This window comes from Octopus bimaculoides, chromosome 1 (assembly GCF_001194135.2).
Source record: "Octopus bimaculoides isolate UCB-OBI-ISO-001 chromosome 1, ASM119413v2, whole genome shotgun sequence".
Lineage (NCBI taxonomy): Eukaryota > Metazoa > Mollusca > Cephalopoda > Octopoda > Octopodidae > Octopus > Octopus bimaculoides.
Genome location: NC_068981.1, coordinates 125,235,616 through 125,262,464, shown reverse-complemented (window position 1 = coordinate 125,262,464; position 26,849 = coordinate 125,235,616). Strand labels below are relative to the sequence as shown.

The following is a 26,849-nucleotide window of genomic DNA, read 5'->3' as shown; positions in this document are numbered from 1 at the left end:
CCACTTGCACATTAATTTCAACAGCAGGCCATTCTATTGATTGGATCAACTGGCGCCTTCATCGTTGTCATCAACAAAGTGCCAATTATATATTTATATATATATATATATAATCGTTGTCAGCATATCACAGGTCTGAGAAAGAAGCACACTCTAAAGCATAGAGCAGTAATGTATTTATAAGCGGTTAAGTATATGTCCAGTCATAGAGTGATCAATGGTTTCACAGCCATAAGGCACTTAGCCCTATGGACAACCTGTCAAACCCTAATGGCAAAGGGCATATACTTCTTCAAACTGGAGGTAGAATTCCATTTTACACACGTGCGCCCGCACACACAGAGGATTTTGTTAAAGACATAAACTATACTCTGATATGATTTGTGAGACTTGCAAATGTTGTTATTGTTTTAGATGTAGTCTATCATTGATCGAAGAAATTTGTGACCAAAGCATGCCAACCACGATCATCTTTTTTTTTGTTATTTTGTTCCTGATACAATGTATCTAAGACTATATCAAGTGAGAATTTCTTTTTTCTTTTTTTTAAGATCGAATGGTGTAGTAGAGGGAGGTTTGGTTGCTATATCTAATAGGTCAAAGAGGCTTCATTATAAGATTGTATGAAATAGCTCGCTATGTGAGTTTTTATATCTCTATGTATACAAGGCTTTTTTTACCTCTGTCTAATAGTAATATACTTGAGGATTCCTTCTTCTGAATTTGAACCAGTTATGAGTCTGCTCCAGATGTGTATTGATCTTTTTGATCTAAACTTTGTGGGATCATATATTGATAGTAATAGTGTTTATATTTTAAATTGATTCCTTACAGTTTATATGTTTTGCTTTAATACACATAAAAACACACACAGTTTTGTAACAATTCTTTGATAGTATTCTTTTTATATGACAAACAAGAACAATGCAGAATTCAGGTATATACCAATTTATATTATGGTAAATATGAGTGCTGTGTTATCTTACTATCTGCCTATTAATGGAATATGTACAGCTACACACACAACACACATTCTTGCACCTATGAACTCCACTCCTACATACACACATATACATATTGGTTTGTTGGCAGTCAGTTGATGCATGTCAGATATAATAAGACTCATGGATAGACTGGCAGGGAATCAACTATTTAAGCATAATTGTATGACTATCAGTAAGCAGATGAGGACTCTGAGCTATGAAAGTTGATGTATGTACACAACATCTAACTTTTTGTGTGTAATATTTGCTATTAGTGTTTGCAGGGCTGGCCCATATATAAAGGAAGACATGTAGGCATAAAAAATCACAGCAAGGGTAGTTAAATATACAGGGGAAATGAAAATGAATCCATACTGATCTGTTAAACATCCATATGTAAGAGAATAAAATGGAAGTTATAAATTGATGTAAACTGAAAGAGAAAGACAGGAAAAATATTTTTTGATTTTATATAAGTTATGATGATGAAAGAATAAAACTCCATTTTACAAAGAGATTGACATTTTGGGCAAATAACTCAATAATTGACCTTTAATTTTTGTTTCACTGAAATGTTTGCAAGTTTAATTTTTCTCTTTTAGATGTAACATTGGCCTCAGTTTCAGAAGTCATTAGAAAATATACAGTAATTCTTATGTGTAAGTCAAAAAGCAAACGTTATCACTGGAAGGTAGTCCTGCTTTTTAATGACACATGGAATCATCTGTATGTTCACTGAAAATCTAATAGTTATGAAAATTTCTAGTTTTGTTTAATTCATTTCATTAAATTCTAAAATATCAAATATTTGCCTGTGTGTTTATCAAAATTTAAGAAATGCTGCTGAAAAGTTATGGGTCCATATCTCATCACTGGTATTGCTGATACACAACTTAATTCTTAATCAAGAATTAAGTGGTGTATTAGATGGTTCAACCCTTATTAATTATTAATAAATACCACTTATAAATATCATTTACTGTTTCTTTGTATGAGCTCACCAAGTTCAATGGCAAGACACTCCAGCTGATAAACATGCACTAAACCTCTCAACAATATTCATCAATTTGACCATTGGATTACTCACAAACATCCATTCTCAGATGAATATTTCGCTTTATCATATGGAAATAATTTATGAAAATATGTATTTTCTTTGGAAGCATTAACATAATTTGTGAATCCATGAATATTACTTTGTTACAGGAAACAGTCTAAAAAAAACATATGTCACTGAAACCTATGAAGTGCATTGATATCTCATTAGATATAGTTGGAACTTTTGGTTATTTAGGTCACTCAAATAGTAATAGTAATGATTAAGATGTTATTTATCTTTAAATCAGTCCTGATCAAGGATAAACATGTATGGTTTGCTGGTAGTTATTGGAATGAACAGGTGCAATTCATAGACCCATTGTCCCAGATGTGAAGTGGTTTATTGTATGGTGAAGTGTGGCAGCACAAGCTTGTTTTCCTTTCTACTTTCAAGTTTTTTTTTTTTTTTGTATGGTCTATGTTCTGATGGTAGCCTCAATAGAGACATAACTTATTTATAGTGTGTCAGTTGCTGTTGCTCTGCACTTATCTTTCATCATGTGCATCACAACAGTGTTTAGGTTATGCTCCTTGCATGTCCAGTTAATCCATTATATTAAGTATTTTGTTGTTTAGCTGATCTTTGAGCATCCTGTAATGATATGAAGTGTGCTTTTTTTGGCAACTTTTTCGTTTGTTATGGTTTAATCTGTAGCTTCTGTTAAATTTTTAAAAACAAGATACATTTTAACAAACTCTGATGACTTTATAATCATTCAATGTGTGTATACATCTTTTTGGGAATACCCTGTGCATGTGTACGTGTGTGTGTAATATATATATATATATATATATATATATATATATATATCTAAATGTATGTATATATAGACTGGTCAGTATACATGATGTTGACATAGATCAAAGAGTAAATATAAGGGATTTTTTTAACAGGAATACTGTTAGCAGAGCCCAGTTAACTGTCACATGTGAACATGGTGGGGACCTGAGAATCCACATATCAGGGAAGAAAGTTTCGATAATGTACCAGGAGTTTCAGTATGGAACAGCTTATCATCAAAAAGATTAATTGGACCATTCTTTTTCATGGTACTGTGACTGGTCCCATTTACTTGGAACTTGCAGCAACAATCTGTCCTGCCAAGCATTCAAGAGGACTTTGAAGATGTGGAGTTTATTTCCAGCAAGATGGGGTACCCTCACATGACCATAGTAATCCTTGATGGGATTTTGTCAAATTGGTGGATTGGACAAATAGATTCTGTAGAATGCCTTGCATATTCACTGGACATTGCACCCCTTGTCTTTTTCATGATGATACCTAAAAGAAGTTTACTGTATAAAACCATTACCAGTCTATGAATTTGGGGCAGTCATTGAATGAAAGTACACATCAATACTAAATGAATTGTTTTTTGATGTTTGTGATTCCATTGCTTTGTGTTATTAGCTGTACCTGGACCATAGTAGTCATCAGTTTGAAAACAGGTGTTCACAGAAAAAAAATAATAATTAAACTGTGTCTATAGATTCTGTTAAATTAAAAAAAAAAAAAAGATACATTTTAACAAACTCTAATGACTTTATAATCATTCAATGTGTGTATACATCTTTTTGGGAATACCCTGTGCATCTGTGTGTGTGTGTAATATATATATATATATATATATATAAATGTATGTATATTGGAAAAAAGTTACATGACTAAAATTTCTTTCACTAGTAAAGTAGCTTTATAGTTATTCTTTTGACTGTTTACAGAATTCAAAACTGATCATTATTCAAATATGAAAGGAGATTTTCCCATTATGTTTATTTTTTACTTTGATCATTTGGCTTGAAATCAATTGGTTTGCAACATTGATTTTCGTTTTCCCAGAAAAACAGGAAAATAAAGTCAAACACTGAAATAAACTGCTCAGGTATTATATTCAGTACTGTTAGTGGTATATAACAATTGAATAGTTAGATTAAGTAACATTGGTAGAGTGATAGAAGTATTCCTGAAGCTGTATGCAGTAATTAGGCCATGTTATGTTCTGAGTCTAAATCTCATCAAAATTAACTATGAATTTCATCCCCTAAGGTGGTGGTTCTCAACCTTTTTTTGCCTATGAACTCCTTTGATTCCTATTTTACTCTTCTGGACCCTAATAAGCATTCAATGTTTAAAAAAGACTCATTATATTTTTATAGTTAAATATTATTTGGAATTCTATTTAAAAATTGTTAGAATATTTTGTGTATTGTAGAAATATAACCAGTTTATTGCTGCATAAATTTTAGCAGCAAAATCTTATGTGAACCCCAAGGGCCATATGGACTCTGGCTGAGAACCACTGCCCTAAGGTGTAATAAAACCAGTACTAGTACCAGTACCAGTAATTCATTGAGATTGATTCAGATGACTGTGTCCTCTTCTTTACAATTGTTTGACCTAGTACTGAACATTGAAATCAATATTTAGCTCATATTTTCACAGTGATTTATCCTCTGCTGGCTTTAGGTGACAAATAGGATAGAGGAGAGATGTTGAATTACTGTACAAATTTGTTTTTATTTTGGTTTAGCACATTAGATAGTCTGTCATTTAGGTGGCATTACAGTAAACTTAATGTCTGTGAGAGGGAAAATTGATCTCATTGGAGAATCCTTGCAGTTTACTGTCTGACTATTATTGTAATTATACAAATCCAAGATTTATTGTGTAATTTTCTTCTGCTATTATCATGACTTCCACCACTGCTGTTGTTGTTATTGTCATCATCATCATCACCATTGTTGTGGCCACCACCACCACCACCACCACCACTTCCATTACTGTTGTAATCATTATTGTTGTTGTCACCACCATTATTACCATTGTCATCATCATCACTCTCTCTCTCTGTCATAGTCATCATTAACAGTAAGTACAGAAAACAACAACTGTTGTGCTTTGACCTAGTCCGCCCTGCTACTTGTTAACCTCCTATTGTGGCAGCCACCAAAATAGACCAATATATCAGACTACATTATTCTTATTGCTTGTACTTAACAACAGGTGTCACATCAATCAGAAGTTTATATTTTTAACAATGGGTGGGGAGGCATAGGCCCATGTTATGGATTGAAAATTGATATAGTTTTGCCCATCAAGAAATAATGAATTTGAGGAATTGTTCATCAATAAAAATGTTATCTGTACCTTCTTCAAAATTATATGAAGAGCCCAAAACTTTCATTGTTTTATTTATTTATTTAAAAAAAATTTTTTTTTTTTTCACTCCTTACACTATCTGAACTTACTGATCTCTTATAGGAACTGTCCCATATCAGGAGATTACAGTATTTGCACTAGTTTATCATCATCAACATCATCATCATCATTACAGTACTAATTATATTAGTTTCAAATTTTGGCACAATGCCACCAATTTTAGGGAAAGGATAAGTCCACTATATCGACCGCAGTGCTCCACTAGTACTTATCAATCGCAAAAGGATGAAAGGCCTACTTGAACTTGGCAGAATGTATATATTGTCTACATTGGTTGACAACAGTACAGCTAAGGAACTGATTAACTTACACAACCTGTATTTTGTGCATTCATAAATATGAAAAACTAAAAATTATTGGCTATTGGAATACACACACACACACACACACATACACACACACGTACGTATATATGTATAAATATATAAGTATGTATGTGTGTATATATATACATATATATATAATCTCCAATTGTTCTCTTTCTCTCTATCTCTGCACACAAACACACACATGTTGTATACTACTGTTACAAAAAAATAATAGCTGTTGGATTCTACCTTGAAATGGACTCTGTAAGCCTTAAAATATTCATAAGTAGTGAGTAAACTCGAAGGAAAGTTTAATTTCAGAATGTGTTGCCTTTGTTTTAATTTAGTCAGTGGCTTTTTTCTTCTTTTTTTTTTTCTTTTTTCTTGTAAAATAGGTACTACTAAACTATTGGTTTCAAATTTTTGGCACATGGCACATGGAAGTGTTGCTAAGCATTTTGCCTGGTGTGCTAACAATACTGCCAGATCACCGTCTTAGGTGCTAGTAAAATATCGGCTTAAAATTTTGGCTCAAAGCCAGCAATGTCAGGGGTGGGCTAAGCCAATTAGATTGACCCCCCCAGTGCTCAACTGGTTCTTATTTTATCAACCCCAAAATGATGAAAGACAGAGTCGACCCTGGTGGCATTTAAACTCAGATCATAAAGATGGACAAAATACTGCTAAGCATTTTTCCCTGTGTGCTAACAATTCTACCCAATCGCTGCCTTCAGGTGCTCATAAAATATTGAGATTAGAAATCAAAAGTTCTAATTCATACATATTTAAAGTGAAAAACTGCCCCAAGATATTCAGAACATTAAACAATATTGCCAATTTATCAATAAAACTAAATTTTTTTATATAATTCTTCATTTTCCAATTTATATTGAAATCCCATTTTGTATAAGAATTATGAATGAAGGGCTAGTGTGTGTCTGTATATATATATATATATATATATACACACATATATGTATGTGTGTGTGTGTGTGTGTGTGTGTATGTGTATCATTGTATCGCCCAGTATTGGATGTTGTTATACACTGATGATCACAGTATGCTTTCTTGTATTGTTGTCACTTTTGAATGATGTCATCCTCACTGGCTAGGTCAGCAGACCAATACTCTCCCTGAATGAACCCCAGTCCATCACAGAGTTAGCCATTTACATCTGAGAATTGAAACCTTGATATCTTATGATTTTTATTGCAACACCCTAACCACTAGGCCATGTACCTTCAGGCATGTATATATGTATGCATGTATGTACATATGTGTGTATATATATATATATATGTGTGTGTGTGTGTGTGTGTTATTTGAGAGACATATTATTTTAGGAGTACTATTATTCGACAACTACAAAAACTAATAGCAAATCTGAATAATCTACATTACTTATGAAAGAAAATTAGTTTTTGAAAACTGATTATTTGATGCTTTTGCATAAAAATGTTTTAATTGCAAATATTTATTTATAAATCCCAATAGCCACATACATTTTTGTCAAGATGAGTGAATAAGCCAACTTTTGATTCCTGGTTTAGAAGCGTATTCAAGTGGTTCACTCACTAACGCATTACAACCTCTGGCTCAAAGATCTCTTGCCCCCTCACCCTGCCTGTTCTATCACTTTTACAAGATTCTTTATTTCACTGAACTACAATGCCCACCCATTCTCATCTAACACATTTGTTGTATGTTCTTCTCTTGTCACCTATATTCTGGTCCCCTCTCTTACACATACTCACATTAAGTACTGGTCAGTCTTCCTCTTTAGAACTTATCTATCTAGAATTCCCTTCCTTGCTGACCAATTTCAGCACATTTCCCTTGCCATCCTCCAAGGCAACGCCTTTTCCATTTCATCTGTGGGACCATGAGGTGGTCTAAAACTAACTACCAAGTGGTAAGAAATCATAGTGGCTATGTAAGCATTTCACACCTCTGCTTGACTTTTCAAAAATGTAGTGGACCATGGGTTTCAGAGACAAAGAACAGATGCTTAGACCATTATAAATTTCAGAGGACCCATGGAGGTCCAATAGATTTTCTAATCCTCCTGGTTAAAATATTTTAAAAAATACACAAAAAAGAGGTGTCATCAGTACACAATATCATTCCCATTTCCCCATATATATGCATAGGGCAATATGTATGTATGAGTGTGTGTGTGTGAGAGAGAGAGAGAGAGAGAGAGAGAGAGAGAGAGTAACTTTTGTATCTTAGTAACAAATCAGTATCACAAAAAGATTATGCATTTTTTTCTTACTCCTTGAAATCTCAAAAGATAAAAATAAAAAAGTGAATAATTAAGTAGAAAACTTACCAAACTTCCAAGAATTACCAACAATATATAAATCCAAATGTTATAGAGTAAACGAAAATTTCACACTTTAGAATTTTTGTAAATGCTGTTTAATTCTTTATATCATAAGCAGTAGTATGGAACAATATTCTAGTAAGTTAGTGATACATGTTTCCATCTCTATAATTATATATTACATAAATATATTTTGTATATGTATATATATCACAAACACATATATATATTGATAGATAAATAAACAGAAAGATATTATATATGAATAAAAGTTAAACACGTGTGCACAATGATAGCGTGAGATATATATTGACTGATTCTACTTGTTTCTGTTTTGGAATAGTGGGTTTACTACTCCAAATAACAAATCAATGTCAGACTATAAGTAGTTAGAATGTAGTTCACTTTCTTGTAGCTTTTGTTGTATACAGGTACATGTGTGTGTGGTGTCGTGTATGTATATATATATATATATATATATATATACACACACACATACATATATGCATACACACACACATACACACATACACACATGTGTTTGTGTAAAGGGAGGGAGATTGATGTATGCAGTGTTCAGTGCTTCATTTGTTTTGTTTTTGTTTGTTGTGCTATCTCATTTCTGTGTTGACTGGTATAAAGTTACTTGCTGCCTCATAGGTTGATGTAGTTACAATGGCAGCAGTAGTAGTAGTATTTAGTTAGTTAGAGCTGGCCAGTTGATAGAGTTGATAGCAGGAGACTTTTTTATTCCTCCTCTAGTAATAGTGCCATTCAAAGAATCTCTGGGTGGAATTCTTAATATCTTAATTAAACACTATGATATTTATAAGTGCTCATGCGTGTGCACACATTTATACACATGTATGTATATGAGTGTATAAATATGTGTGTGTGTATGTGTGTGTACCATGTATATTTATTATACATATATTTATGTGTATGTATATATATATATATATATATATATATATATATATATATATATATATATATATATATATATATATATATATATGCATGCATGTGTGCATATATATATATATGGGATGGCTGCAGTCAAATGACTGAAATAAGTAAAAGAATAAAAGAATTATACATATATTCATGTATTCACATATGTGTGCGTGTATGTGTATGTGTGTATATATATATGTGTGTGTGTGTGTATAGATATTGACACACACAGGCATATATATGTGCGTTTGTATATTCAATACACGCACTGTCACACATACATCATTATTATCAGTTTGTGTTTGCTTTCCATATGTTGAACAAGTCATCACGATCTCGGTTTGTTATTATTGGGAGCTGGGGGTCACTATACATTTTATTTCTGTTTCATTAGTGACTTGGTTTCTATGGCCAATTGTCCTTCTTATCACCAACCACTTTACAGAGTGTACTGGGGGCATTTCATCATGAGACAAGAACTAGTGAGTTTGTCATGTCCTTGATAAGACCAGACTAAAGTGTCCTCTCAAACTTATGACTTTTGTCACTTATCTGCAAGCCACTTTACGGAGTATACTGGGTGCATTTTATCATGGCACCAGCGCAAGTGGGGATGTCTTTATGCACCTTAAGAATAAAGAGTCCTTATTTCTCAAAGTAGTATAACTGAGAAGGTGGATAGAAAACATTAATGAGTGAAGAACCAAGATGAGTAAATGAAGGATGCAAGATTTAGCTAAGAAAAAAGGGTTTCTAATAGGAAGAGTAGGTGATTGGTAGCAATAACAATTGGCCAAGAGAGAGTGAGTGATGACTGGCAGTCCAGAAAGTGTTAAGGTAGAATATATTGGGCACAGATGTGGTGCAATTCTTATACAGGAGCCTTCGCTTAAGCAAGATGCAGAGTGATAATGACAAAAGTAGATGGGGACTGAAGACACGTAAGTACTGCCCATCATCATATGGGTAGCATGAATGATAGAGCAATAAATTACAAGGAGATGAGAGGATGTTAAGGATGTGAGTGAGGTAGCAGTAAGGAATCACTTCGCAGTGAAAAATGTGTCTGGACCAATTCATTACTTCAAATGGAGAATACTTTGAAGTGATAAAAGTGCAAACATGTAAAACCAAATGCATAAGATAATGTCTGTGTGAGTCACTACTCAAAGTTTCTTATACCTATTCCTCTAGTGACTGAATATCCATACCTAGAATTTGCTTTAAATTTACATAGATTGAGTGGATTTATTTGAATTAGCTAACAGTTGGAGACAACGTTTGCTGGGGTCTCTTGGATTTGAATGGTCTGATTAATAGTTAAGAGAGGAGAAAAGAGGAGACAAAAAAAAGAATCAAGTAAGAACAAAAGATGGGAGTAAGAGTTAAAAAAGGTGGGGGTGGAGAGTGTGAAGCAAAACAAAAGAAATAGAAAAAGCAAAGGTTGAAATAGAGCAGTAGTATTTACATTCTTAATTCACCCATAGTGAGGCTTCTTTTGGATTGATTACAGTTTTCTGCTTTACAACATGGTGTTGTGCATAAAATATAGTTTATATATATTTTCACACACACACACATGTATGTGTGCATATGTCTATGTGTGAATGTGTCTGTAAATACATGCAGACTCATACATATATATATAGAAATATATATATATATATATATATATGACACACACACATACATGTTCATGGTTTTGTGTAAATTTATTGAAAATAGTTGAATGGAAAACAATACATCTAAGTAACCATTGTTTGAGTCAACAGTTAATCAATTTAGCACAAATATTCAGCATATGGAATTTAGGTTAAAGTAGGGAAGGTTATGTAGTCATCCCTTATAAAAAAATTATCATCGTTTTCTTTTAATTCATGGTAAGAAGTCTGTTTCTCAACCACATGGTTTTTGGGTTCAGTCCCACTGTGTGACATCTTGAGCAAGTATCTTCTACTACAGCCTCAGGTCAACCAAAGCCTTGTGAATGGATTTGGTTGATGGAAACTAAAAGAATCCCATTGCATATGTGAATATGTACATATATGTGTGTTTGAGTTTGTCCCCACTACCACCATTTGGCAACCAGTGTTGGTTTGTTTCTGTCTTCATAACTTTGCAGTTCAGCTAAAGAGACAGATAGAATAAGTACCTGGCTTTGCAAAAATAACTACTGGGTTCAATTTGTTCAACTAAACCCTTCAAGACAGTGCTCCAGCATGGCAGCAGCCCAGTGACTGAAACAAGCAAAAGATATCTGTGTGCACATTTTATGTTGATGTTTAGAGTCTGAAAAACCAGTATAGTTTATGTTAATATCCCTCTGTGGCTTTTATTACAGTTGGTTTGAAATTTGATGTTTTTCAGTTAATATTTGAAAATGGCAATAAAACTTTTATTATATGAGGCAGCGATCTGGCATAATCATTTGCACAACGGGCAAAATTTCATCCTTTTGGGGTCAACAGGATAAGTATCAGTTGATCAGTGGGGTTGATGTAATCAACTTTTCTCCTCCCCTGAATTTGCTGGCTTTATGCCAAAATTAGAAATTATTATTTGGGAAAATTAGCCATTCAGCAAAATTTGTAAAAGAAAAAGTGTTTAAATCTCATGTTAAATATTCTTTATTGCTGTTCACTTGAAATCATTCACTATTTTTAAAGCTTTCATTAAGTGGTTTGTTTTCGTTTTTTTCAATTTAGTAAAAGAAATTATCTTAATATTGAGCAATTGTTACTACTGTAATTTATTTTGTAGTTAACTGTTTATAATAAATTAGCAGAGATACCCGGCATTGCTCAGGATCAAAATAGCATAGTTTGTATATATATATTACAGTTATGTTGAAACAGGTGATACAGGAAAATGAAGCATTGACAACAAAACATTTGTGGAGTAAATGACGGGCTAATTTGACTAAGTCACATGTCAGGCATCTATCTGGAGGAATCCAGGCCCTAACCTGCCATGGAAAATTGGGATTGGTAGGTAAGTGATTTTTGAATGCACCGCAATGCTGTCAGTGGATATACTCTCCTTTGCAGCAGTTGGCACTTCATCTAACTTAACCCATCGTATGGTTAACAGTCAAATGAATGTAGGTGTAATGGAAATATTGTACGTAAATGGGTACATTCCACAAATGGGCTACAATGGGAAACAACAATGGGGAAGTGAACTGTTGAAATGTTGCAGAAGTGAAGGGTTGACATTGGATTGCTGGTGTGGCTGTAGAATGAGAAACATAAACTGAGCTACACACACACACACACACACACACACACACTCAGAAACATAGACATTCATATACAAAATGTGACAACACTCACATACAGTAAGACGGACACACACAGACATACATAGCTTTTCACCTCATTGTTTTTTTTCAGTCATCAACACACTCATACACTCATACACAAAATGTGACATCATCATCGTTGTGGTATAAAATGTCCTGTACTATAGTTGACCATAAAAAGATTATCTCTCTAAAATGTTATATTGTTTTAATCGAAATAAAAAAAATTACATGTTGACACTTGGGGGCAGTGTAAAATTTGATTTGATTTGGTTGAGCTGTTTAAGAATGCATAGGTAACAGAGAGACAAAAAATTTTAGAGACACACACAAACATACATTCATTCGTTTCAGTTGTTACATATGTATATGTATGTGTAGATGTGTGTGTGTGTGTGTTTAATAATGTATCTAATGTGGAAACACACACACACACACACACACAGACAAATACACACTCATACACTTACAAACATACACCTCATGTACAAAATGTGACATTGTCATCAAGCCATTTGAGAATGCATAGGGCAGACAGACACAAAGAATGCATGTCAGTCATCACATATGTATATGTATGTATAAATGTGTGTGTGTGTTTAATGACATATCTAACATGAAACACACACACACACACACTTATATGCAAAATATGACGTCGTCATTGTCATCGTGGTATAAAATGTCCTATAGTATAGTTGACTATAGAAAAATTATCTCTATAAAATGTTATATTGTTTTAATCAAAGTAGAAAAAAAAATATGTTGACATTTGTGTGGTGTAATACTATTACTTTGTAAAATTTGATTTGATTTGGTTGAGCCTTTTGAGAATGCATAGTGAACAGACAGGCAAAGAATTATATATAGATTGTATTTTGACCAACTACTCATATTCTTATACATATACATACCCACACATATACACACATACATACTCACGCACATATACTTTTTACCTTTTACTTGGTTCAGTCATTTGACTGTGGCCATACTGCAGCACTTCCTTGAAGTGTTTAGTCAAACAGGTTGACCTCAGTACTTATTTTTAAGTTTGGTACTTACTATATTGACCTCTTTCACAGAACTGCTAAGCTATGGGGACATAAACAAGCCAACACTAGCTATCAGTGGTGAGAGGCAAATATAAATACAAAGACTCACACACACATACATATATACATGCATACGTACGATGGGCTTCCACAAAGTTTCCATCTACTATATTCACTCACAAGGAACTGGTTGTCCCAGCGCTTTAGTAGAAGACACTTGCCGGAGGTGCTGCACTGTTAGACTGAACCCAAAACCATATAGCTGCATAGCGGTTGTCAAGGAGTGGTGGGGTATAAACAGACACACTCACTTTCCCAAAGTATCACACTGTGGGACTGAACCTGATACTATGTGGTTGGGGATCAAGCTTCTTAACCACACAACAACAATTACACTATATATATTATATACATACATGAATACACACATATATTTGCATACACATTTATATGTATTGTGTGTGTGCGTGCACGCACAGGGTGCTCAGGCTAAATTTGACAATTTTTTGTCATTGTTTTTGAAGATCAGCTTCATGTATCAGTGAACAATCAATAGCATTGGAGAGCATAACAATTAAAATTGTAGTTGAGCAAAAGTTAGATGACTGTAAGCCATCTGAATACTAGAAAAGAGTTAACTGTATCATGATGATCCAAGGTATCAAAATGCTAATATCATGACTGCTGTTCAATGCTCTATGAACACTGTAAAGGTTATAAGATGTGGCATAGATAGCTGTGGCTAATAGAAATGGACACATTAGGTGTTCTAACTATGTCAGCATGCTGGAATTCGCTCAACAACTAACTGCAGGACAAGGTGATGGAAGATTCAAATAAAGGAATACAGGCTTTGATGAGAGAGATAGGTGTTGGAATCACCACAATGTAGTTGGCTCGGAATGAGGACCTTCATTACCAATCATACAAGAGTTGCAAGAGACAAGTTCTGACAGTCGATGTTAGGGAGCTCTGCTTGACAAAGACAGAGAAGTTCCTGAACAAGCTTATGCATCCTGTTGAGCCAGGGGTGATCAGATTCTTCTTAGATGAAAAGAACTTTTGTCAGGATCAGTTGCATAACACCCAGAACAACATGTGACTTGCCTACAATCCATGTGATGTCCTACATAGCATGAAAACCAAATTCCCCCAAACTGTGATGGGTTTTGGGTGTATCTCCAGTGAGGATGACGTCATGCTGGCCCACATCTTTGGAAAGGGCCTTGGGCTCAATTCAGATGGCTATGTGAAGCCACTGGAGACTGGTCAAACCCTGGCTGGAGAGGGTTGCTGCAGGAAGGCCATATGTGTGGCAGAAGAATTCAGCTCTTTGCCATACTTCCATAAAGAGTCAGAAGTGTTTGTCAGAGAATTTCTATACTTCACTGGTCCAAATTTCTGACCTTCTAAATCCCCCAGTTGTAATTCCATGAATTACTATGCATGGGACATAGTTGAGAAAGACACCAACTGGTCTGTCTGTAATATCAAGGCCAAGCTGGTGGTCCAAATCATGGAGGTGTTTGGAGATCTTCCCAGCGACACAATGAGGAACACATGTGCCAGGTTCCAGAGTTATTTTGAGGAAGCTGAGGACTACTACTTTAAGTAAATTGTTTTCTCCAAGTCATGATCTAGTTGATATTTTTTGAGTTTTTAAAATACTTTTATCTTAGGATGAGATATTCTGCTTTCTTTTCCTTTTATGCAAACTGTCAAATTTAACCTGAACACCCTTATATATGAATGTATATTTGTTTTCTCTTTTGTATGAAATTCTTTTCCTTTTTTTTTTTCATACAGTTCCTTGTAGTTTGTCTGGAATAGTAAAATTTTTGATTTCATCATCAAAAACTCATACAAAAGCATACAAAAGAATTTGATAAAAAATAGAAATGTTGTGTTTTTAGTACATTCCTGAAAGAAACAGCATATATGTAGATATACTTAATGTGTGTGTGTGTGTGTGCATGCATGCATACTTACATGTATGTATCTTTTGTTGATGTATATCAACGAAAGATATAAATATAATCAAGAAAACAGGAAAATTGATGCTTTACAAACAAAAGCTCTTGAGAAATTTGTTTTGTCAGATATACAGTGAACTAGTGACTGGCCCATTGGAAATCCATAACCCACAAAATTATTGTTTACCAATTGTAAAATAGTGAAAGCTGGCAAACTGCTGCCTGGACAGTTTTGAGGGAACTTAGTAACAATAGCTCTTCCACAGTGATCTATACTCTGGATAAACCACTAGCCAGAACTTAGATACCTAATTTCAAGACTTTTCGCTGTGTTTTGATAAAGTCAGAGCTTTGAAATAACACCAAACTTGACAACGATTCTTTCTTCAACCACAAAATAGTAGATAGCCTGTTGATCTGGCCTGGCTCATTAACCATAGTGGAGGCTCAAAAATGTTCAGAAATACCAAGTTACGAGGTCCAGAGAATATTCCAGCCATCATCTGGAAGGGTTCATTCTTTCACAAATATTTGTGAGTAATCTGTAATCAGGTTTTTAAAGGAAACAAATAAACAGTCTCCTCAAAGTCTTCAATTATTCCACTACCAAAGAATGGTGATTCTTACCTGCATCAGAGCTACAAAGGAATTACACTTTTACTGCTAGTCTTCAACATCTACAACTGTATGCTATTTAATAGAATTTCCTTTCGTATTCATCCTATTCTGCAGCAGAGTCAAAACAACTTTCACAAACACAGATCAACACTATCACAGATCCTTGTTATTAGAAAAATCATAGTAACATTCAGAAAATCCAAATATCACTTGTATTTGTGCTTTTCTCTAAAATGCTTGCAGGGCTGTAGCCAGGCTGACGCAGAAGAGGCAGTTGCCACCTCTGATTTTCCTTAACTGATGATAAAAGTGAGCTTAGTATTGAAAATTATGGGATGTTAAAATATTTGTTTTTGTGTTATTTTGATTTTATCAAGGAGTTGACAATAAATAATAATGACTTTAGATAGTAAATTTAGTTTTAGGCTAATATAATGAATGATCTTTCACAGTGGTAGATAAAGCATGTAAAGTGACTACTTATTGAATGTTCTCTCACACTTCCTGACCCCAAGTATTTTGGCCATTTGGCTGTAGGCTATTTTTAGACATGACTGTCTGCCTGCCTGGGAATGCCTGTGAGATCACACACCTTATAGTAGGGTGAGGAAGAGAGGTTTTGGATTGCAACCATTTGCTCAACATCACACTTAACAGGATGTATACTTGGAAGGACCCTCCTTGTAAACATGCAAAAATATGCGATTATTTCAAACGAGTACCATCAAACATGTAAGTATCCTTAACATACTGAAAAAGGGTAAAACAAGCTGTTTCCTTTAAAACCTGGACTGTGTTCCTCCTCTGTGGCCTTTTGTCAGCAGAGCTTATCTATTACTGACCTATCCATCGTCTGTTCATCAACTTTTTCTATAAATGACTTCTCTCAAACTGTTGGCCCAAATGGGACCAGATTTTTATTATAGTACCAGTCTTGGTCCTCTATGTAGTTTGTTTAACTTGTGCTGATTCAGCAACTGTTTACCATTCTTTGAACAAATTACTTAACAATCTTCTCTGAAACTATTGGGCCTAATGTTAGAAAAATTTACTGGGGTGTTCCTTGGGTAGTCCCCTACAAAGTTAATTGATATTTTATTAATTGGATGATTTTTTATTTAATAGAAAATCTATTTAATAGAAAACACATAAGGACTTTTCATTTCCAATATGTTTTCCATGATATTTCCCAGTTAGAATCATCACGACAAATGCCAAATGACAGTGAGAGGTTTACAGTACCTCTTCAGTTTCGCTCACAGATTTTAAAATTATTTTTTTTTAACTAAGCAGTTTGAAACTTCGTATACTGATTTAATTTCTCATGCTGAACACAGTTTACTTTCAACATTTTTGACAAAATTTCATATTTTAGAAGTTATTTCATGTTAAAGTTGTCATATTTGGGTAATTTTAATCAATCAACAACGTGTATTCAGCTGAAGAAAGCTACTGCTGTTTGCAATAGTAATCAAAGAGCAACAACTTCTGGGTCATCTCTACTCAATGTCACCACACTGTTCTACTTCACTTTTGTTTACTGCCTGTGTTGCATATTACATGCTTTTCTTGTTTTTGGTTCTCGCGTCAGAGCAACCAGTAAACATTGAAGAATCAACACCAAGAAGGAAGAAATATTATTTACATATATTATTCACTTGCCTGACATGTAGTTAGAGATACAGCAGTAACTGTAGTAGCAGTGACAACAAGTTCGTTCTCTGGTTGGTAGTTGATAGTGTAGAAGTTACAGTCTGCCAGTAGAAAGGGAAAGAGTAAGGAATGCATGGAGCTGACTAGAAAGGATAAAAGTGGCATCATCTTTCTTCTTGGGCGAAGGGAAAGTGTTGCTCCTAGGTCTTAGCTGACACAAAAGAGAAGCTTTCGGCTGCAAGAAAGATGATGTCACCTTTATCCTTTCTTCCTTTCTAGTCAGCATCACGCATTCCTTACTCTTTCTCTTTCTACTGACAGACAACATCTTCAACACTATCAACTACCAACCAGCAAACGAACTTGTCACTGCCACTAGAATTATTGCTGCATCTCTAACTACATGTTGGGAAAATGAATAAATATATGTAAATAATATTTTTATACCTGAAACTAGTAATACCAGCAATGAGTCTCTGACATCTAGCATCTCAACACTACAAATACAAACCATCTCAAAAAGTCAAGCATCTATAGGGAACAATGAGTGTAAGATCATTCTTCAGCAGAATTGGAAGCCACCAAAGCAGTTTACACACCCAAAGAATCACCAGAACAGAAGGTATTCTCCAACATGGGAAGAAAAGTTTCCATGGTTTAGGTATTCTAAGTCACTGGATGCTGTTTTTGGTTCAGTGTGTATTTGCTTTGCTGCCCAAGATATGAGCAATCCTGAATTTGTAACCAAACCATTCCAGGATTGGAAGAATGCTTGTGGTCTCTACCTCGTCATGAAAAGTCAGAACCCATTAAGGAGCAATGAAAATGGTTGATGAATTTTTGATGATATGCCAAGAAGAAAAGAAATCAATCACAGAACATCTTTCATATGCTCAGCGAATTGAAAAAAACAGATTAGCTCATTTATACATTCTTGATGTAATCACTTCCCTTGCAAAAAGAGGAATTTCACTCAGAGGAAGCTGGTCCAAAGAGAATGAGGAAGACAGTAATTTCAACTTTTTTATTAAGGGGAAAGCAAATCCTCAATTTGCAGCCTTTCTGGAAAATGCACCAAAGAATGCCACATATTCATCTCTTGTTCTCCAGAATCAACTGATTGAATGTCTTGCAAAGGCCATCAGGAGGCAAATCATTAATGAAGCCATGAAGGCTGACTATTTCAGTATCATGGCTGATGAAAGTTGTGATGCATTCACAATGGAGCAACTATCAGTTTGTATACATTATATCAGGATCAAAGATGGTGAGGAACCAAAGAGGTAACTGAAGATTTTCTTGGATTTATACAGCTTGGGCAGACAAATTCCCAATCAATCACTGAGGCACTGGTGACCAACCTGAGGAAGTGGAATGTTGATTTAAGCTAGTGGAGAGGAAAAGGCTTTGATGGAGCACCTGTGATGGCTGGTGATGTCTGTGGTGTGTCAAGACTCATAAAAGACACTCTTCCACAAGCAAAATATTTCACCCTTGCAGAAACCATTGCCTCAACCTTGTAGTGGTTAGTTCCTGCCAAGATGTTCCTGCTATTAGAAATTTCATGAGTACATTCAGGGATATGAGCTTTTTTCTCAACAATAGCCACCAAAGAAAATTGATCTTGAAATCCAAAGTTACCCGGAAGGGACTAATTGGATTGTTGAGTGATCTTGAGGTACATACAGAAGAGCTATTTATTGCCTCTAACATGAGGCAAGGCATACCAACTCTCTGTGAAATGAGATGGTTGTCAAGAGTTGACTCACTTAGTACTTTGCTTGTTAAATGTGATCAAGTTAAAGATGCTCTTGAAGAAATAAGTATAATGTCTTCTGTCAAATCAAAGTCAGATTCCCAGGCATATTTGAAAAGAATGAGTGAGTCTGGATTTATAATGACAGGAGTCATCATCCAGTATGTCCTGGGATACATCAGACCAATTTCTGTTGCTTTGCAGTCAAAGCAGTGTGATCTCTAGCTTTTACTTTAGTTTTTTGATACAAAATAAGTTACAGTTTAACATGTTTAATTTACTCTATGAATATATAACAGAACCTACATGGAATGGTATGTGCTCTCCAAGTTGGAGAATTTTCTTGTACAGTTTATCAGAAATGGAGGAATCAAAAGGAATGCATACATATGTATGTTTTAGCAATCTACTGTTTACATTAGATACCATCATTTAGACTTAACAATTGATTAGTTTAGCAAAGGACTTTATGATGTTCTTAGTTTGGTATTTGTGTCTGAGATACTTCAGTTTGGAAACCTTCAAAAACTACAAAAATGCCTTATAAACTCTAGTATATATCTCTGCAAGTATAGATATATGCCTTTCTGTCATACCCTCCCCTTCTCCTTCCCATCATTGGGATAATGCATAGAATTGTTTGTAATTGCTAACTTGGTTTGGTTTTTGTTGGTCTTTGTTTCCTCTAATATTTTAGTCAGGATACTGCCCTGACTTGGTAGTGTTAATAGAATGGTCGTGTTACATATCCAGTTGAACTATTGTATACCGGATGAAAATGTCAAGCCATTACTATCATGTGTGAAAATCCATCAAATTTTTCATACAGCACAGATGGTTGACTAAGTTTTTAACAAAAGCAGGAATCCTTCAAAGAACCACCCTTTTTCTTTTCTTTTCTTTTTCTTTGCAATTGTGATGAAGACTATATCCTTAAATCTCATCTTTACCAAAACAAAGGCTTCACATTTTCAAGCAAAAGTTGAGTCAAACATGCTTTTCCTTTCTAAGACAATAGAATGTGATTTGAGGGAATTTGGCTAATATTTTTAGCATGTCAAGCAACCATTTGGAGGCTCCTCACTTGTCTGTTTCTGTTGCAGTTGCTGGTGTTGGTTGTTGTTGGTTATGATGATAGTGACTGAATTGAGCAAATTCCATGAAAAACACATTGAGAAAATGAATGTATTTTTTAATCATTTTATTGTGAAGTAGTGTAGTGTTGTTACATAAAACTTCGTCTACATTAACAATATTTACCCTGATTATATAAATATCAAAGAATTGCTTTGAGCATCAATTGATATATACTATTTTAAATAAGATTATATAAATAATTTCTAATTTTCACCGAAATAAACAGATTAAAACTTGCAAACTTTACTTCCCAAAATAGCTTGATTTTATATATATATTTTTTTAATTTTCTCTTTTTCTGAAATTCTATAAGAATATGCATTAAGCACAATGGTTGTGGGGTTAAAGTATTACTTGACTGATTCTGTAATCCCAAGTTCAAACTTCACTGATATAGCTAGTGAGTTTGTACTCTGAGAAAATCATTTAATTCTGCTTGCAAACAAGTTATAAACAGGTGGAGTATTTAACAGTAAGCATAATTGCTTCAGGCATATTGAAATCTCTGAATATAAAACAAAATACTAATCATAGGAAAATGTACAAATGGATGTAAAATAATAAATGTAGTTAGAAAGAATGATGCTAATAAAGAAAATGTACTGGATTATTTTATTTTTTTTTTTTACTTGTTTCAATCATTGGACTGCAGTCATGAACTACTTTGAAGAGCTTTATTCAAATGAATTGGTTCCAGTGCTTATTTTTTTCTCTTTAAATCAGCCAAAGAGACCATTAGAATACTGTCAGCCTCTTTGGCTGAACTGCTAACTTACAGAAATGTAAACACACGAACGCTAGCCATCAAGCAGTTGTATGTAAGTATATACGTAGGCCATATATGTGTGTGTGTCTATTTTTTTTTGTATGTATGTATATGTACATATCCATATATGTGTATCTGTCAGTGTATGTTGTGTAAATATACATAACCATGTATCTTATATCTTCATTTATATATTCTTTGATATGTGTTACACTTATCAAGTGTACACATATCAAAGTGAAAGCTAAGTCATTCCTAGGTTATGTTTTCCTTGCATGTTTATGTATTTGAGAAATATTCTTAATGGCTCAAAGGTGATGCATAATTCATTTTCTTTTGATTATATCTTAAAATCTCGAAATGTAAACATATTTCAACACATTTGGCACTTAACTGGGATGTTATTAGATATCTGCAGTTATATGTCCCTTGTATATATATTTTCACCACTGTGCATTTTTCATCTCCTTCATTACTTTATTATGTTATTCATTTTTACACATTTATATTTTCTTCATATATATAAGGCCATATTAGTTATGTCCTTGTGTATTAGCTCTTCAATAAATGATTATATTCTTTCTCTTACAATTAACTGATATTGGTATACATAGCCTTCAACTTCAATAATTCATAGATTACTTTTACTTTCTTTTCTTGGCTTACATTTTAATATTTTCAATTTAATGTACAATTTTATATAATTATTGAAGTGTATTCAACCTCATCATCTATAACCTCATATACTCAGCTCAAATCATAATATTATCAAGATATCTATAACCTACTGCTCATTTTTTTCATTACTGCTTCGAATGATGGTTTTTCTCTATACTCTTTATTCATTGACAATAATCTACAGTCAACTTAATTAATTTTACTATGATTCTATGACTTCTAGAGTTTCTCCAATTTCATATAACTTCATATAACCTCATAAATTTATGGCATAACTATTTTCTTCTTTAGCTTTATTGAAGTCTATAACCCATAAATTTAAAAATATCTATTACTGTCACACAATTTATGACTGTTTATTGATTCAAATTTTAGACTCTCCAAATTATATGCACACCTACAAATTTAGTAATACTTTGCTACTATTTACCTTCCTTACCCAAGGTAGAAGACACTTACCCAAGGTGCCATGCAGTGGGTCTATCAAAGCCATATGAGTGGATTTGATAGATGGAAACTGAAAGAAGCTTGTTGTATATGTGCATGTGTGTTTGTCCCCCGCCTGTCACTGCTTGACAACTGGTTTTGGTGTGTTTATATCTCTGTAACTTAGCAGTTCGGCAAAAGAGAGTGACAATATAAGTCTCAAGTTGAAAAATAAAAAAGTACTGGAGTCAATTCATTTGACTAAAATTCAAGGCTGCAATCTAATAAGAGAAACAAGTAACAGAAATATATATATATATATAAATATGTTACAAAAAGAAAATAAAAACTACATGTGGAAATGTTAGGGGAAAGTAAGAAGAAAAATAAGCGAAAATGCACATTGGAAATCAAAAAAAGTAAAGGCTTTTAATGAAAAGTAATGATAGATATATACAATTAGATGAACTGAGGTAGGAATAAAAGTAATAAAAGTCATTATTGTGAATTGTTAAAGAGATTCAAAAGCATACCAGTTTCGTAAAAATCATTGATCACTGCTTTGAATATATATATATATATGTATATATATATATATAATACATACACATACACATAAATATATGCAAACATTATCGCTCTGTGTTAATACAGTCTCTGTCGCTAATATATTCCTTTTTAACAAGCTCACTGGTTAATCACGACACCAGTGCCTGTTCTGGCAATGTTTTTCTATATATTGCTGGTGGGGAGATGAGTCACTGCTATCTCTAGCAGTTGACTCTATTATTGACAAGTCCAAAGAAGGTCAAAATCACTTGATCTGGTGGTCTTGGCACTGGAGATGGCAGGGATTTGTCACCCCACTAGTGATATAAACAAGAGTGCATTTTGCATCAAAAGCCAGACAGAAAAGTTTCTCTCATGGTATCTACTGCAGTGTAGTTTGTTAGAACTGAATATTTACGTTTAAGTGGGGATTAAAATTATCTCTCTGTATTAATATGCTTCAGTTGCTAATATATACACAGGGTATAACAGGTAAATTGGGACCATTTAGATATCTTTATTATAATTGGTATAACTTGGAAAAATCAAACACTGCAAATTTTATGTTTATGCTAATTTATTGTGGAATGTTTAGCACTTATTTCAGTTCAGTGTGACCACCATTTACTTTCTTTACCAGTTCAATCCATTTACTAAATGATGCGCATGTCTTAACTATTTCTTCCTTTTTCATTTTACCAAATGCTCACTTGATTGAAGCTTTCAGTGAAGACACACAATTGTGAGAAGTTGTGTTGGATATTACTTCAAACTAAAAAATTTAAGACTGCTCTGACTTACTACGAGGAGCTGTCCCTATACATAATATTAATTCAAGGTGTGATTTGAATCACTCATCTAAAAAAAAAAATACCCTATCTAGTAGACATCTTAGAAAAATAGCTTTTGTGATGCACAGTTACTGAGTGGTTAAGGTATTGCACTACCTACACAAAGAGCATGAGATCTAATTCACTGCATGCATTTCATTTTGTTCCTGAGCAGAAAATTTTACTTTGCATTGCCTCAGATGTCAAGAATAGGTACCAGATTATCCAGGAATGTTATCCATAGTAGTGAGATTTATTTCGCATTTACTGAACATCTTGAAACCAGGTATAAATATCAATGTTTTTAAAGGCTTTTGGCATTTAGGATGCATTTATAGTGCAATTCATTACAGTGTATAAGTACTTTTGGCAGCTTTAAAACTTGCATATATTTCCCATTAGCAGAGACAAAGGAAATCATTTTATGTGCAGATGTTAGAGTGTATATCATATAGAACATAAAAAGTTAATGTCAAGCATGAAATGTCTATAGTGAGTGTAATTAATGTGATAGACAGAGCAGCAAATGAGATCAAAGGAATTTACTTTAGCTGAATCTGGAATATATAACTGACAATATACTGAAGACATTTCGAAATGAGAGGATATATCTATTGCAATGGTATCTAGGATATATGAGGATTCATGGGGACTGGATAGGGAAATATTGTGTTGCTCCATTTTCAGTAGTTCAAACTAAGTAATTCCACTTAATAGTGCTGAAGAAACAACTAAGGGTGTGTGTGTGTATCTTCATGTGCAAAAAGATATGAGAGTTAACCAAAGATTTGTAACTTGATCTCTTCCCCCCCCACCTCTCTCTCTCTCTCTCTCTCTCTCTCTCTCTCTCAGCCTTCCCTTGCATACATACATACATACATACATATCATCATCAGCTGTCTGTTGTAGGTTGATGTTGACTGTTCTTGCAGGGTTGCATGTGGGCTGCAAGGCGTGCTCTTGATCTGCAGCTGTGATGACATCTGCAGCAGGTGAAGCTACTTGACACAGTGGAAAAGTGATGCCCCTCATATGGTCTTTGGTATTTTCTCTGTTGTTTTTCCTCAGATTGCTGGTTGGATTTCATAGCCTTTCACAGAGAAATATTTTCAATTTAATGATTCATTAATGAAGAGATAAATAAGAAAACATACATAAGAAAGAAAAATATATATATATATATTTATCTTTATGCAGAAACCTGAAAATGTCTCTGCAGCATCATAGAAATGTAGGTTAAAACATAGAAGCAAATTCTGGATGTTTTTGGAGTCCAGCAGAATTAAGATGAATTAGGATTTAAGCCTAGAAATACAGTAGCTTAGTATTTTGGGAAGATTATATCATTCATGACCAAACTGTTGATCGATTGCTAGCAGACATCCAATGACATATATTCTATATTGTCTGTAGAAACATTGATGTATATTGTTGAATACTAGAATGTTACTCATATTTTATTAAAGCTGTTGGCAAAGACAAAATTTGAAAGTTCATATAACCTACAGTTACTTAATAATGATCATTATCATTAATTGTTGTTGGTTGGTCATTTCACCATGTTGACATTAGCTACGGTGTTTGGCTGACTGCCATGAATGGTGGATATCTTGGCCATGGTATCATTATATAGTATTTGTATTCCCTCTAGAAGGAAGAGAATGTTGCCAAGTTACTCATTGTCACTGTTGACATCACCACCACTACCACCTTTGTCATCATCATTATTATCATATTTCTATTGCTGCTCTATAACTGTGTTAGATAAACTTCACAACATACAGTTTGTAGGCCACATGTGTTATAGGACCTTCCCCGTAGGGAAATTTTTTTTTTCTTTTTACATTTTAATCTAAAGAAGGGTGGTATTACCCATAAACTTTGACAACAAAAGAACTGCTGTATGGAAAAAGTAAGAGCAAGTGGCTGTTTGGTAAGGAGCTTGCTTCCCAACCACGTGGTTTTGGGTTCAGTCCCACAGTGTGGCACCTAGGGCAAGTGTCTTCCACTATAATCTCAGGCTGACAAAGTCTTGTGAGTGGATTTAGTGGATGGAAACTGAAAGAAACCCATTGTGTATATATATATATATATATATATATATATATATATAATTAATTGCAGAATAAAACCATTAGGTCATCGACTCAAAAAGCCACAGCCCACCAATGACCACATATAGGAAGTACAGCATAAACCACAAAACCAAATTAGCAAAGGGAAGTCAAAATTTTTATACATAAGAATAAAATCGATTAAAAATATAATAGAATAACATAAATAAATAAACTGTGATTAAAAGGTGATTAAAAAAATATTATAGAGCGGTACAGATATAGTGGAATAAAAAAATATATATATAGAAAAAATAATATAGAGAAAAAAAAATAATGCATAGGGAAATGTAGTAAAATAGTTCATCGTTGAGATTAATGCCTAATAAAAGAAGTTTAAGTTTAAATTGTACGAAAGTTCATTACTTCCCTCATGACAGCAAATTTAGCAGGTAAAATCCAATTTCGTAATTCATACGCAGGAATACCGAAGTACACGGGACGACATAATAACACAACATTCAATGTGTAACAAAGTAAAATCCATATTTCACCATCAACGTTATTTAAGTCCAAGAAAGTCAAGGCACACAAGTCGATACATTAAACTAACATCCAGCAAGTAACATCGGTAAAATCAATCCATAATTTAACATCATTTACAAAGGATTACAAATATAGGTCGGAATACAAACACGAAACACCTATGGCCATTTCGGGGGTACATCACCGTATTTAGAGCACAATAGAACACAAACTAGTGATAACCCCCTCTTCAGGGTAAAGAACACACACAAACATCAACGAAGGCACCAGTAGAAAGAAATTATAATGATGAGAGCAAGCTTATATAAATAATATGGACTAGACCTAAAAAAAATAAAAAAATTTATTTTTAATATACCCTTTAGAATAGTCAAGCAGGTTTGGTAACTAATTAAAACTACTAGGTTTCAAATCCAATGTAAGGTATGATAATAAATATATATATATATATATATATATGTATATATATATATATATATATATATGGTTGAAATTTACAGAAAAACAAAAGACGAAGACAAGTGTATAAACAACAAACAGGTGTATTAGTTTAACGCTTGGGAAGGTGAGAAAGTCTTTTACGTTTCAAGCCTACGCTCTTCAACAGAAAGGTAC

General features: G+C 33.7%; 2 protein-coding genes across 5 annotated transcripts in view; one reads left to right on the top strand and one right to left on the bottom strand.

Annotated features, from left to right (window-relative positions):
* The window catches only part of LOC106878725 (potassium channel subfamily T member 2), a 747,999-nt gene extending 739,629 nt beyond the window's left edge, over positions 1-8,370 (bottom strand). The window contains exon 1 of the mRNA XM_052970033.1: positions 7,942-8,370. The gene's annotated coding sequence lies outside the window, so the exon portion shown is untranslated. The remainder of the gene's footprint in view (positions 1-7,941) is intronic.
* The window catches only part of LOC106873822 (glycosaminoglycan xylosylkinase), a 419,531-nt gene that overhangs the window by 303,074 nt on the left and 89,608 nt on the right, over positions 1-26,849 (top strand). The gene's annotated exons all lie outside the window — the stretch shown is intronic.